Raw genomic sequence first — 13,703 nt, 5'->3', positions numbered from 1 at the left:
TAGTTAATTTTTTAATAAACTTAAATAAAAATAAAAGTTTTGATTAAATCAAACTAAATTCATTTACTTTGCACATTTCAGTCCTTTTTAAAATTTTATAAAAGTAATAATTAACGCTAAAAATTCCAGATTTGGATAGGAACAACTTTACTAAATAAAAACTTAAATATAAATAAAAGTTTTCATTAAACCAAAATAAATTCATTATCTTTGTACATTTCAGTCCTTTTTTTAAATTGTATAATAGTTTTTAAAATTATAAAAGTGATAAAAATTTGATAAAAAATAAAATAAAGAAATAATTCATGCAGTTGTTAAATATTCTTAATTGTTATCTGTAGTTTGGCTTGTTGATTGCACAGCTTTGTCTGAACTTCGTTTTTGGAACTCTCGCTTCTTGTGCAGCCACATTGCACATCAGGCTCATCACAACTCGTTATGCTATTTATCGATTCTACGAAGAAAAAATAATAAATTAAAAAATTAATATCTGAATGCAATTTGTTAAAAATAAAAAATAATAGTAATAATTAATAATAAATTAAAAAATAATATAATGCTATTTACCCAACAAGGATGAGTAAAAATTTTTGAACTCCTTCAGACCTTTCTTGCCGTGCGTCCCGTCGATATTATATGCCATTATTATTTCGGTTGTCAACACATAGGTTAAGTTTTTCATCACCGAATGGTTAAATAATGTCCTCATAGTGGTAATCTGCCAAATATATTAATTATTATAACGTCTAGCATTATATTTACAAAGTTATTACTTACAAACAAATGAGTGTTTTCGGGAACAATTTTTGATTCAATTGTCTGTAGACCTGTAGTAGGTAAACTCTGTGTAAAGTCTGTGTAGGTAAACTAGTATTTTTCCTGACTAGTTTGGAGTTTCACTGCAGGGTACATTTCTAAATAAAATAAATTTCCTGCATAAAAAAGTTAATGGAGCATAGACTAGCTGATGGATTGTAATAAATACTTACACAATGCACTCTGCTTGAGGCCTTGTTATTGTAAAAGTGTAATGGGGAAATGTTGGTTAAAGATGATTTAAGTTTGTTAAGGATGCGTTTAATTGCTTCGTGAAAATTTCGATTATTTATTGCGGTAAAAATACATCTGAATCTTAATTTGAACTGTAGAAGGTAAAATTGTCAAAACTTTATACTTTTGTAGGAGGATGGTTCCGTGCGCATAAGTGGAAAGCTTTTGACTGCCAATCACCTGGGAGTGGCCAGAAGTGATTCTTGTATGTACGGTTCAAATTGCACCTCACAACGTACGGATATTTATACCCACGTATCCTCTGGCTGGCAACCAAACACTCGTTTAGCAGCGAGCTAAAGGGAGAAGGCGTAAAACTTCGCCTGCGTGGGGTCCAGAGCTGGGTAAATGCAATTACATTACAATTACAATTACATTCCTCAGTAATTGTAATTAGGATTCAATTCCTTTAGTTCACTGCAAAGGAATCGATTACTTTTTCAATTCCTTGAAGTAATTTCAAATGGAATTGTTTTTTTCTTTAATTTCATTACAAGAAATTTCATATTGTAATTGGAATAAATTACGTGCTAGTAATGTAATTTCTTTTATTTCAATTCCTTTGAAAGGAATTGAAAATGTAATTTTTTTTCCAATTCCTTTGAAAGGAATTGAAAATGTAATTGATTTTTTTTCCAATTCCATTCCTCAAAGTAATTTAAAAAGTAATCGAAAAATTTATAAAAAAAAAATTTTTACTGTTGAATTGAAATAGGTTTGTTAAATTTCCTGCTAGTATTTCATACAAAAAATTATTGCACTTTCACTTAACCCTTGCAAACTTGTTTATTTATCCATCGATTTTCATCGGTAGTAGTGTTTTAACCCGCAAAACAAGCAGAGTTTGGCTAGTCTATACTAATATATATTGTTACGATTATCCTCGAAACCTTGAGGGATTTCCCAAATATACTCGGGCTCATATCGCTGGATTGTTAAATAAATGCTAACGATGACCAAATTGTAGTACAATTAACTTTATTGTACAACAAACAATTTACAATACTTGCTAATACAGTAAAAACACTTTACAATACTTGTTAAAGCAATAACAACGCTTTACTACTTGTTAACACAATTAAACTTATAGCTTGCTTATTCGCAACTCAATTCTCCGCTCACTTTACTTGTAGCTTGCTGACTTGTAACTCGTAACTAACTCACCTCGCGGTGGCGGCGCCCTTATATACCTGCGCTGGCACTCATGGCAACTCTAGAACATTCTGAAGTTTATCGCTCATTCCCTTTCTCTCGCTGTTCGCAGTGTTCTCCAACTTGACGTTTCTCTTTGTGGAACATTCTACGTCATTCTTCGAACATTCTGCCTATTTCTTGTTGTTCGCTTTGTGTTGCCGCAGTATTCGCCACAATATTTTGAAAGGCGTTTTTTTCTGTTCGCAAAGCTCGAGAAAGGCCGTACCGTTTTTTTGAAATTTCGGAATCTACTGCAGACTTTCCAAGGATGGTTATAGCTAAAAAAAGTTTCGATATAGAAAGGGGCCGTGGCACCTCCCATACAAACCGAATTATTCAAACTGCATATATTTGTGGTAGAGGACTAGAACTGGGTATGGTGATATCTATATAAATATATAAGACCAATTCCATACTCATGGAGAAAAATTTGCATGGTTGGAGAATGGCGTGTGGCACCTCCCATATAAACCGAACTTTTCATATTGCATATTTCTGGAAGTGTTCATGGTAGACTGTAAGCCTTTTTAAAACTCTTTAGTTTGACACCCTCATGCCAACATTGCATTTACTTTATCAATTTAACTGAGTTACAATTTCCAAATAGGTGGCAGCCCCCTCAAAAATATTTCCAACAGTTATCTTTCTCAAACCTTTTTAATTTGATACCCATATTGTAATATTTTATTTATTTTATCAATGTAATTTAGTTAAATTTTCAAACAGATGGCAACCCTCCTCAAACATATTTTCGGCAGTAAGCCTTCTTAAAACTCTTTAGTTTGACACCCACATGGCAATATTTCATTTTTTTTAACAATTTGACTGAGTTTAAATTTTCAAATAGGAGGCCACCCTCGTCGAAAAAACTTCCAACAGTTATCTTTCATAAACCTCTTTAACTTAATACCCATATTGTAATAATTCATTGATTTTAAATTAATTCAATTTTAAAATAGGTGGCAACCCACCAAATTTTTGCGATATCATTGGTTCTGGTATTATACCGAATAATAAAAAAAATATTATTCAAATCGGTTCAGCCGTTCTCGGGTTTTGATGACCGTGACATACGAACACAACATTTTTATATATATATAGATATACATAGAAGATGGCCAATGTGTGCTTTCGATTTTAATCTTTGACCACAACAAAAATTCCACATTGTATATTCGTGAATGAACTTTCAGTTTCTCGATTACTTTTACAATTCCTTTGAGTAATTGGAAAAACTAAAGTACTCTTGCAATTCCAGGTAATGGAATTGAAAAAAAATCAATTACATTTTCAATTCCTTTCAAAGGAATTGGAAAAAAAAATTACATTACTAGCACGTAATTTATTCCAATTACAATATGAAATTCCTTGTAATGGAATTAAAGAAAAACCCAATTACTTTTGAAATTACTTCAAGGAATTGAAAAAGTAATCGATTCCTTTGCTGTGGACTGAAGGAATTGATTCCTAATTACAATTCCTTGTAATCTGTAATTGGGAGTGATTTAATTCCTAAAGGAATCATTACGACCCAGCTCTGGTGGGGTCCCGCTACGTCAAAACCCCGACCAATGAAAAACAAAAAACAGCCTCGGATATTACCCCCTTTTTCTGATGACGACCACGGCAAACGTGTTAAGGACTATGATTTGCGGGTATGCACCTGAAATATCCGGACCCTTAATTTGGAAGGTGCCTCTGCCCGGCTGGTTGATGTCCTCGCGAAGACTAAGGCTGACATCACCGCCATCCAAGAAATGCGATGGACGGGGAAAGGAAAGGTAAGCCTGGAGCCTTGCGGCGTCTACTATAGTTGCCACGTAAAGGAGCGCAAATTCGGTGTGGGATTTGTGGTGGGAGAGAGACTCCGTCGCCGAGTACTGGCGTTCAACCTGGTGGGCGAACATCTAGCCACAATTCGCATCAAAGCCAGATTTTTCAACATCTCCCCAATCTGCGCCCATTCTCCCACGGAGCAAAAGGACAAGGCGCCAAGGATCTTTTCTATGAGCGCCTGGAGCGTACGTACGAGGGATTTTTGGCGCCACTGTCGAAAAATTCAGCTAGGGCCTTTACGCGTTGGCGACGGCGAGTACCGCAGACGATGGAACGATGAGCTGTATGAGCTTTACAACGATATGGACATAGTGCAGCGAATTAAAATACAGCGGCCCCGCTGGCTTGGTCATGTCGTTCGAATGGACAACGACGCTCCAGCTCTGAAAGTATTCAACTCGGAACCCGCTGGTGGTAGTAGAGGAAGACGGAGGCCTCCACTGCGATGGAAAGACTAAGTGCAGAAGGATTTGGCTTCACTTGGCATTTCTAATTGTTGTCAGTTGGACTAGAAGAGGAGCGACTGGCGTGCTTTGTTGAACCCGACCAAAATCGCTTAGGCAGTTACAGAGCCAAAGAAGAAGGAGATATAGATATATAGGAGATCATACTTTGACATCCAAGAAAGAAACCACTTTCGTGTTGAAAGTAACTTTTTTTTTGGAAATTATGTTAACATTTTTGATAATTGTCGATAAATCAATGTTAACTACTTGGAAATATTGTTGGCATGGAGGACATAAAATTTAATGTGCTTTACTAGTTCAAAAAAATTTGGAACTAAGTGATAGCGCCTTTTTCAGATCTGAGCAACCGAAATTTGACTAAATTGGAATTTATATAAAAGTGTCTAAACATTTTTTTGTTTCTGTGATAGTGTATAATTTTTTTCTGTACTCATAAAATTAATAATAATAATAATAGATTGGCGCTTACACATATGTAAGTGTTTTGCCGAGGTTCTCCCCTGATGTGTGACGTGAGCCTTGATGTTTTCACACAAAGAGGAGGGACCTACAGTTTTACCCCGACTCCGTACGCGGATTGTATTTTTATGGGAAGCTCTTTTTCATTGCATAAATACACTCGGAGGTTTGCCAATGACTGCCGAGAGGTGACCACTACTAGAAAAAAACATTTTTTTTGCTTTTCATTTTTAGATTTTGGGTTGAACCAGGCTTGAACCAAGGCTCTGCGGAATGGTAGCTCGCATTGTTAACCACAGCGGCCGCCAATTAACCCTGATAAATTTTTATTTTAAAATTTTTACAATTTTAGAGATTTAAAATTAAAAACGTCGGGCGCATGTAATAAGCTAGAGCCTCGGAAAAATTGTTTTCTACTTTTTAGTTCATAAAAAAAGCATAGTACATTACAAGATTTTTATTCAATTTATTTTTTTTTGTTAATCACTCGGATTAATCAATAGGGAATTACATTTGCAATTCTCACGTAAGGCTAATACATATTGGAAAAACCTTCAAACCTGCAAAACTGCGTGGAATACACTACGAAGATTCATCGACTCCCAAGTAGTTTGGCGAAACTGACGAAGCCTGAAAGCAGATAAAATAAGGGGTACCACGGAAATACTGTCATCCTAGATAAAATTAAATGTTAATAATCATATGTTTTAAATAAAATGACTTAAAAAATCGATCAAGCATACTTTAGCTTAATGTTCTTAAGAAGGGTCCATCTTCTGTTGCTAAAAAAGTACACTAAAATGTTTTTTTTTTAGTTAACTATAAAAATGTCTAGACAACGCAGGTACTATTTAGTATGCACGAGCTTGTCATTATGTTATTAAAATTATACGCATGAGTGGACGAATAACTTGAGTTTGGTCAAAAACAAATGTTACAGTTTGTGTAGTTACTCCACCAGCTCTAATCATAAATAAATTAAATAACCATCTGCACTGCGCAAATATATTCCTGAAAGTATATATGTCCATATATATGTGCATACATATTTATATTTATGTGCACATACTACTACGCAACGTCGTCGATTCTTTTCCCTTTGGGCTGAATTTGCTGATTTGAGCTTTTAATTCGTCATTTCATCATCAAAGCAATTTTGTTTATTTTTGCTTCTTTTGCTTCTCATCAGCAGTGCTTTCTACGCAATGTGACCAAGTAAGTAAATGTTAACAGACCGCATATTTTTCCACACACAATTATATAATGCCAATAAGTCTGGCGAAACGGTGTATAATTTTGCTGATATTTATGTGTGTGTACTGGAGGCAGAAATAATAGAAACGCCAAACTTTCACGAGTTTTGGCCATATTTTTTTTGTTTAGTAAATGTTTACTATTTTTTTTTTTAATAAAAGTATAACAGTTTATTTCCACCAAGCCTTAAATGCAGTTTATGCCTATTGGAAAAAGGAAACAACATCTATTAGTGGGTGATTGCTCAGATTAATAACAAGCAAACGAAGGAAAAAAAGGTAAGTAAAAAGTAAGGAATAGATTTGGCCGATCACACCATGTTAAAATTTTTGGAACTTTCCTTCCAAGCTTTTGGTGGAAATAGGCTATAATACATTATAAAATTAACTGCATATAAAAAAGCATTTCAAACTTTAGACAAAAAAGATAAACAATGAAAACATTTTCACCAAAATTTTAAACTTTGTATTCAAAATTTTAAAACAAATTTTGGTACACAATTTATAGCCCATTAATTTTTGATAGGATAAAGTGCTAGTTTTAAGTGTACAAAATACCTTTGAATTTTGATAATTTTTTTTTTCCGAAGGTCGTGTGTATTTTTATAAGTTTTGCTCAAAGTTTGAAATTCGCAAAAATATAAAAAAATTAAAAAAAAATATTAAACATTAAATAAATAAAAGAAATACTATTTATAGCCAAAACTGGTAAAAATAAAGCGAGTCTATTATTTCTGCCACCAGTGTATGTGTATGTACGAAATCAATCACACTTGACTGCTTTTATATCCAGAATATCTGTCATAATAATTATAAGCGATTGCGTATTTTGGCTTTTGATGTATTGCTTATAAATCTTTAATGACTTTTGTAATTATTATTAATTTAGTCAATGGGCCAATACCCTAGCGGCACCCTGAACAAGTCTTATCTTATTACTCAGAAGTGTGTTAAAGCGTGACTCTTCGAATGGCTTACATCAATCAACGAATCGTAAAAGGGCCACAACTTGCATTAAGTGCTGCTTAATAGTATCGGCAAAATGAGAAGCGTTTCCTAATATACGATTTCAAGAAGGATTCTTTCAATAACGCATACTCTTTGGAATTTTTATTTTAAGATATTCCAACAGCGCTGCCACTCGAAGGCAGACGAGCAGATGCCCAGCAAAAAATCGGCAATCGCTTTTAGTGGTAACCTGTTCTAGAAGGCATAGCGTTGTAATGCCTTCGAATTTTTTCACTTCTTTTAGGCATTGTAGGTAATGCAAAGTAGAATGTCATACAATATTTTATTTATTTCGCTTCTTTGTTTCATTTTGGGGAATGCAAAGTAGAATGTCCTATAATATTTCTTTCTTAATTCGCTTCTTTGCTTCATTTCAGGGAATGCAAAGTAGAATGTCCTACAACATTTTATTTTTTTCGCTTCTTTGCTTCATTTCAGGGCATGCAAAGTAGAATGTCCTACAATATTTTTTTTTTTATTTACATCATTTTATGAATATCCAAAAAATCTTTTTCTACCGTTAGTTTCTGTGGAAATTTGTCTCGCATAAAAATCATGTTTTGCTTTGTTCAATTTGCAGCGAAGTTGAAGTCAGGCAATGAAGTGAAGTACATGAGTGAGGAAGTACAATTTTAAGCTTAATTAAATATGCATGTATGTACATACCGATTTTTAAGTAAAATCTAAATACCCAAATACATACATATGTATGTATAAAAACTGATTTATACAAATTTTAATTAATTTTAATCTTTTAACACATTTTCTGATTTAATATATGTAAATAAGTATGTACTCATCTGGGCATTCTACATTAGTTTCTTTGTAAGGCATTCTTTGTTCGCTTCTCTGGATTCTGTTTATCCATGCGTTCTCCCTTCGTTTGAAGGTAATGCTGCGGGTAAGGGCTTACCGCCAATGACATGCCCATGTTAAAATAAGGCCTTCCTGAAGCGAAAGGGTAAGCGATTCCCATCGCCTAGCTCGTTTCCACTTTCGCTTCTGTGGTAATCGTGTTTTTTGCTGGGTGTGTTCCCAAGATGACTAAAGTCAAATAACGGCAAACATCACAGTAGACGTACTGAATTGTGCCATTATTCTATCCATGCCAAATTTTGCCCTTCAAACGGAAGCTGAAGCGGAAGGCCTTGAAACTCTGGCCATTTCATAAAAAGCAAAAAGGAGTAAAGTATCGAACAGGCAAGGCATATCGCTTCGAAAGAGCCACAATAAGTGCACTCAGAGGGCCTTTTTTCTAAGATGTCCGACTGGATTCTTCTGCCTGATCTCAACACACTCTATTGTCTGTCTTTTGAAATGTCTTGATGTGTGTAAATACTATATATAAACCATATATTTATGAACTCTAAAATAATTCACGCAACAAAGGATAATAACTACCTCTACAAATCGCTACCAACTCTATTTTAACTCTAAACCTGGTCGCCCGCTCTCACTCAGTACATTTCATATCAACTGAAACATTGAAACAACATTGTTTACGTAAAAAGCACAAATCCCATTAATAGAATAGATACTTCCGCTTGTAACCATTTGGGCTGACCTCAAATGGACAAAGTTGTTGCAATCTTGGCCACTGGATATGCAGTAGACAGCATAGCTTCCGCATTTTAAAAATATATATCCACACAAAAGAGCAATGTTTACATAGATAACATCTTCGTCAGGCAACTAGTATTAACAGTTAATAAAACTAAATCCAAAAGGCACTAACGTAACGTGATTGGATTTTTGATTTCCTTTGCTCGCATGCCATTGAACGAAAAATGGGAAATAAATGTGCTGCGGACGAGCACGTCTATGCCATTTAAAGTAACGCTGATTCGAGAACTTCATGAACGTACATACATACATATGTATATGTTCTAGGTCGTACGTATGTATGTGTGCATTTGTGCACATACGTACTACACTATGTAAATACCTAGATAAACTCTAAAAATTTTACTCATATTCCATTCCAATATCGTGAAAAACATATTAAACTGCAATGCAAAAACAATTATTCACCACACAAATGGAATTGTTAATGGAAGATGTTGGGAAATAGGACAGATGAAATATATCTGCAAGTTATTTGAATTACATAAGATACACACCCGGAATATATACATATATTTAGGGATGTATAAGGGGGGCATTAAACGGAATATATATATACTCGTATATAAATCTGCCGCACTTGGGTAAATCCCCAAATCACCTCCTGGGCTCCCCTACTATAAGTAATAAATAAGTATGTATGTCTATGTTTACATACACATGTACGTACTCGCAATTTATCTGTATAAATAATCCAATTTACGCCTATTTAGTAGCCAATGTAGGTACGTATGAATTTCACGCCAACAACCCCGCCGAGGGCTGAGTACAGTCATGCTTTCGTGCTATTAACGAATGAATGGAATGCAATAATCTACTTTCAGCATTCTTGTTGTCCACAATTTGATTGATATGCTGAAGCAGAAGCCAATAATCGATGCAATAACGATGCTGCAAATATAATAAAAATAAAAATGAAAGCAATAGCGGAAGTGGTTTATTACCGCAATACTGCTTCCGCAACTATAGCCGGATGAGTCATGCTGTCAATGATCTTTGATGCTTTCAAAAAGTATCTGACAATTTATTACTCCAATAAAAAAATCGATTCATCTACTAACTTCTTCAATACCAAACTTACTACTTTCCAATAGATGGAAAGAAAGTAAATACAGCATAACATACAAGGATAAATAGAACGGTGAACATACCCGGTAGTGAAAAGTCACATCAGTTAGAAAAAATACTAGTTCATTAAATCGAATGTGCTTACCAGTTCGACAATTTCGCAGAACTTAAGCGTTCAGCGACGTCTGCCTTTGAATTGCCAAAGCCAAAAATTATGTAATTGCTTTTCTTACAAATGTCGGCTGTGGCGTCACGTGAAGACTACTGATTATGGTTCTGAAATCGCGGGTTCGAGGCCGTTAGCAGGTGGTTGAGATTTCTAAAGTTAAATCAAGGGTAAATAAAAAATAAAAATTATTCCAATTTAAATAGAAATAACAAATTTGAAAATCTAATTGCATTGCAGAAAAACAAACATATTGGAAGAAAACCTTGTGCCACAAAAAAAATATAGTTTTTTTCTAATTAAATTTAAAAAGCACAATAAAAACCCTAAGTGAAAAAAAATATTAAAAAAAATATTAAAAAAATTTTCCCTACGCCAGTCGCTAACATTGAAAAAGGATAGAACGTGAACTAGTTGGGCTGAAACGCAAACTGGTGGAATTCTAGTTCACAACTAATAGCTTTCCCTGTAGGGTATGTATGCATGTACATATGTATCAGTGTGTATGTGTTGGAAAAATATTAACCACATAGTTTAATACACCAAAAATTTTTACTCACCGATATTATAGAGAGCTTGCCTCTATTGCATATAAGCCATTTTTCTGCTAACCGATTTGTATACTATTTTTCTGAGTGAATTTTGATCTATGTATATGATAAGAGTAGATATCTCTAAATCCTCCCACGTTTTTAATACTGCATTTCTGTACATGTTTAGCGGAAAGATAGATTAGATTTATTTTTAGAGCTGAGAGGTATCAATGGGAAACTTTTCAAGGCTCCTTTGAGCCTGGTAAGACGTTAACAAAAGCCTACAGTGCAGTTTACCTTTCCTATTCCTTTTATTTAGTAGTACAACCTACTCTGATGTGAACAAAAAACTCCTAGTTTTTATAAGGCAACAAAATATTTTGGTTATGCGTCTTAATATTTTCGAATGCAAGCTTTGACTTATCTGTTACATTCCGTTTATACCATTTAGATAAAACAATTTCTTAAATTAGGTAAACCCGATGTTTAGATGCGACAAGTTGAAATCACAGACGTTCCGAGAAAGAAATACACAACATTTTTGCTTTTCATTTGTTAACTGACTTCAAGGAAGGCGGAGGTTATCAATTCGTCGGAAAACCATGTTTTCTTTTTATACCTTTAATGAGCATGAAATGGTATTATAACTTTGGTCCGATGTTTGTTAGTACCAGAATACGAAGAGATATACCCTTGAAAATGTATACTTATATGACCAGAGCGTCGAGCTGGCCCGATTTGACCATGTCTACGGTGACCATCCGTCCTTTATTTTAAAGGACAGTCCTTTATTTTAACCCCCTGTTCTATATAATTTTTTTCAAAATAAAGGACGCCTTTTGTCTTTTATTTCTTAAACTGTCCTTTAAATCGGCTCTGCATTTTTTCAGAGGTAAATTTTTAAACGTAGAATATGAAAAATAAAAATGTCCCTTATAAAATATAATGAAAACCTTCGCCAGTTTCTTTCGGACCCCACTTAAGGGTTTCTATTTAATCCGTAATCTTTGTACAATCTATAAAGCACAGGGAAAGTTGTGCCCAGGATCGTGTTGCACGCTGAGTTTCCAGTTCCACTGAAAGAGAACAATAAACCCCCCGCTGCACAGTGGTTCAAAACTGACATTTAGTGTTCGTAATTCACTGGAGCCTTCATTTTTCACTTAATTTGTCTAATTTCTATTTTTTTTTATGAAAGCTTACGATATTTGCAAGAGACCAGTTGAGCCTGATTTCTTAACTTTTATTTGATTAAATTAGATTTTTTGGTGCAAAATGCATATAAAGTAGGAATTTTGAAGAAAATGTGTTCTGCTGTTGCAGTTAATGTTACATAAAAAAAAATAGTTGAAAACAAGTTTATGGTTCTCCCAAACCAAAAAAAAATGCACAAAAAAAAAATTTAAAATGTAAAAAAATTTTCACCAAAATAAATTTTTTTTTGGTTTTTAGTAAAAATTGGGGAAAAATTAAGGCGCCGGTGCATTATGAACATTACATTCCAATTTTGAACCACTCTGTGCTGGCTTCGTCGCGCAGTATGAGTTATGGTAAACGCATTTTGGAAGAAAAGGATGGCGAAGTCCTTGAAAAGGATTTGGCTTAATTTTTCGCTACAGAGAACTTGTGCAATTAAATAATATAATTAACTGGCAAATATTTGATTTAAGTTACGACATGGATAAGGTACTTCAATCATACAAATTGTATGTACGTATTCCCAAATCATTTTGAAAAAAATGTCCTTTATTTTGCAATGGTTAATATGGTCACCGTAACCATGTCCTATACCACTGATTTTTCAGACACACATTTTTGCGACATAACTCCTTTATGTTTAGACCACGTTAATCGATTTCTATATTTATTTTTTTTTGTAAGGATAAAATTTAACTCCTAATAACATCCTGAAATCAAAAAATTAATTCTTTAGAAAACTTTCGCATGAATTTTCATAAATACTTTGTGCCGAAATTGTAACGCAAGTAAACACTAATTCTTGGTTTGAAAATGGTCCATAAAATATCATTACCTCCATATATTCGAACAAGTAAACTCCTTTTCTTTACCTGAAGCATGCAACTGGTAATGTAATAAGACTTTTAATATATAAATTTTACTTCAAATGTAAAGCGAGTGACGTTGCAATCATCCACACAATTTCTCGGAGGTCTCATAATGCTTTAATTCATTTCGTTGGTAATACATCCCATCACTCACTCAATCACTCGCTCACTCACTCATATGTATGTATGTATTTCTCAAGTAAGTGTCATTCGCTTGAACATTGTCTGTCTCAGGTGCTTTTATTAAATGGATGCGCTTTCGCTAATTTTGTGCAAATTAAGGCACTTGACACCTCGAAGGAGTAAGAATTTCTCCATTTTGGTATGTGAAAGTTTGTGCTTGTGTATGTCTGCTTCTTTGTCACAGTACCCTTCTCTGTACGCACACTGAGTTTTTTAATACATAATAACTTAAAATGTAACTATAGTAACGCAGAAACGCATACACTCCGCCATCAACGCCTCGAATCGCTTTGCATTTGAATGAACGACGATGGAATTGCAATTCGCAGAAATATGAAAATGAGCGAGGTGGCATGTAAACAGCTGCAATTTTATGAGCTCTTTTATATAGTTTTCATGGCTGAAATTGCTTTGGATTTTTTTTTTTATTTTGTGGACACAAGAGAATGCAATTTTAATAGCAATTCGCTCCTCTGCTGAACTTTTGTGATGCTGTTCTTTTATGAGACAAGACAAGTGCCATTTTTTGGCAAATACGGGTTCGACATTGATCGACATTTTGCTACCAAATTGTTGCAAAAAGTGCTAATATGCAACCAGTTGATTGGCTACGAGGAATACCATTTTTTATATTGACTATGTAAGTTATGACTTGCTTACCTGATATTAAAGTGTAATATATGAATTTTATATTGTACTATATAGCCTCGAAGGCATTTTACCAGTCCATGAACTAATGCTGTGAATGAATCCCACGGCGAAAAAAAAGAAAAAGAAGAATGAAATCTTAATATAAA

The 13,703-nt window shown here is 34.1% G+C and overlaps 1 long non-coding RNA gene across 1 annotated transcript in view; it reads right to left on the bottom strand.

Moving 5' to 3' along the window:
* Nucleotides 1-410: 410 nt before the first annotated feature.
* LOC118747032 overlaps nucleotides 411-13,703 on the bottom strand; it is a 15,458-nt gene continuing 2,165 nt past the window's right edge. The window contains exon 6 of the long non-coding RNA XR_004993914.1: nucleotides 411-454. This is a non-coding gene — a long non-coding RNA (uncharacterized LOC118747032). The remainder of the gene's footprint in view (nucleotides 455-13,703) is intronic.

This window comes from Rhagoletis pomonella, unplaced genomic scaffold (genome assembly GCF_013731165.1).
Source record: "Rhagoletis pomonella isolate Grant_MI unplaced genomic scaffold, Rhpom_1.0 Rhpom_scaffold_00011, whole genome shotgun sequence".
NCBI classification, from domain to species: Eukaryota; Metazoa; Arthropoda; class Insecta; order Diptera; family Tephritidae; genus Rhagoletis; species Rhagoletis pomonella.
Note: the sequence above shows the minus strand (reverse complement) of the source record. Positions and strands in the feature narration are given on the sequence as shown.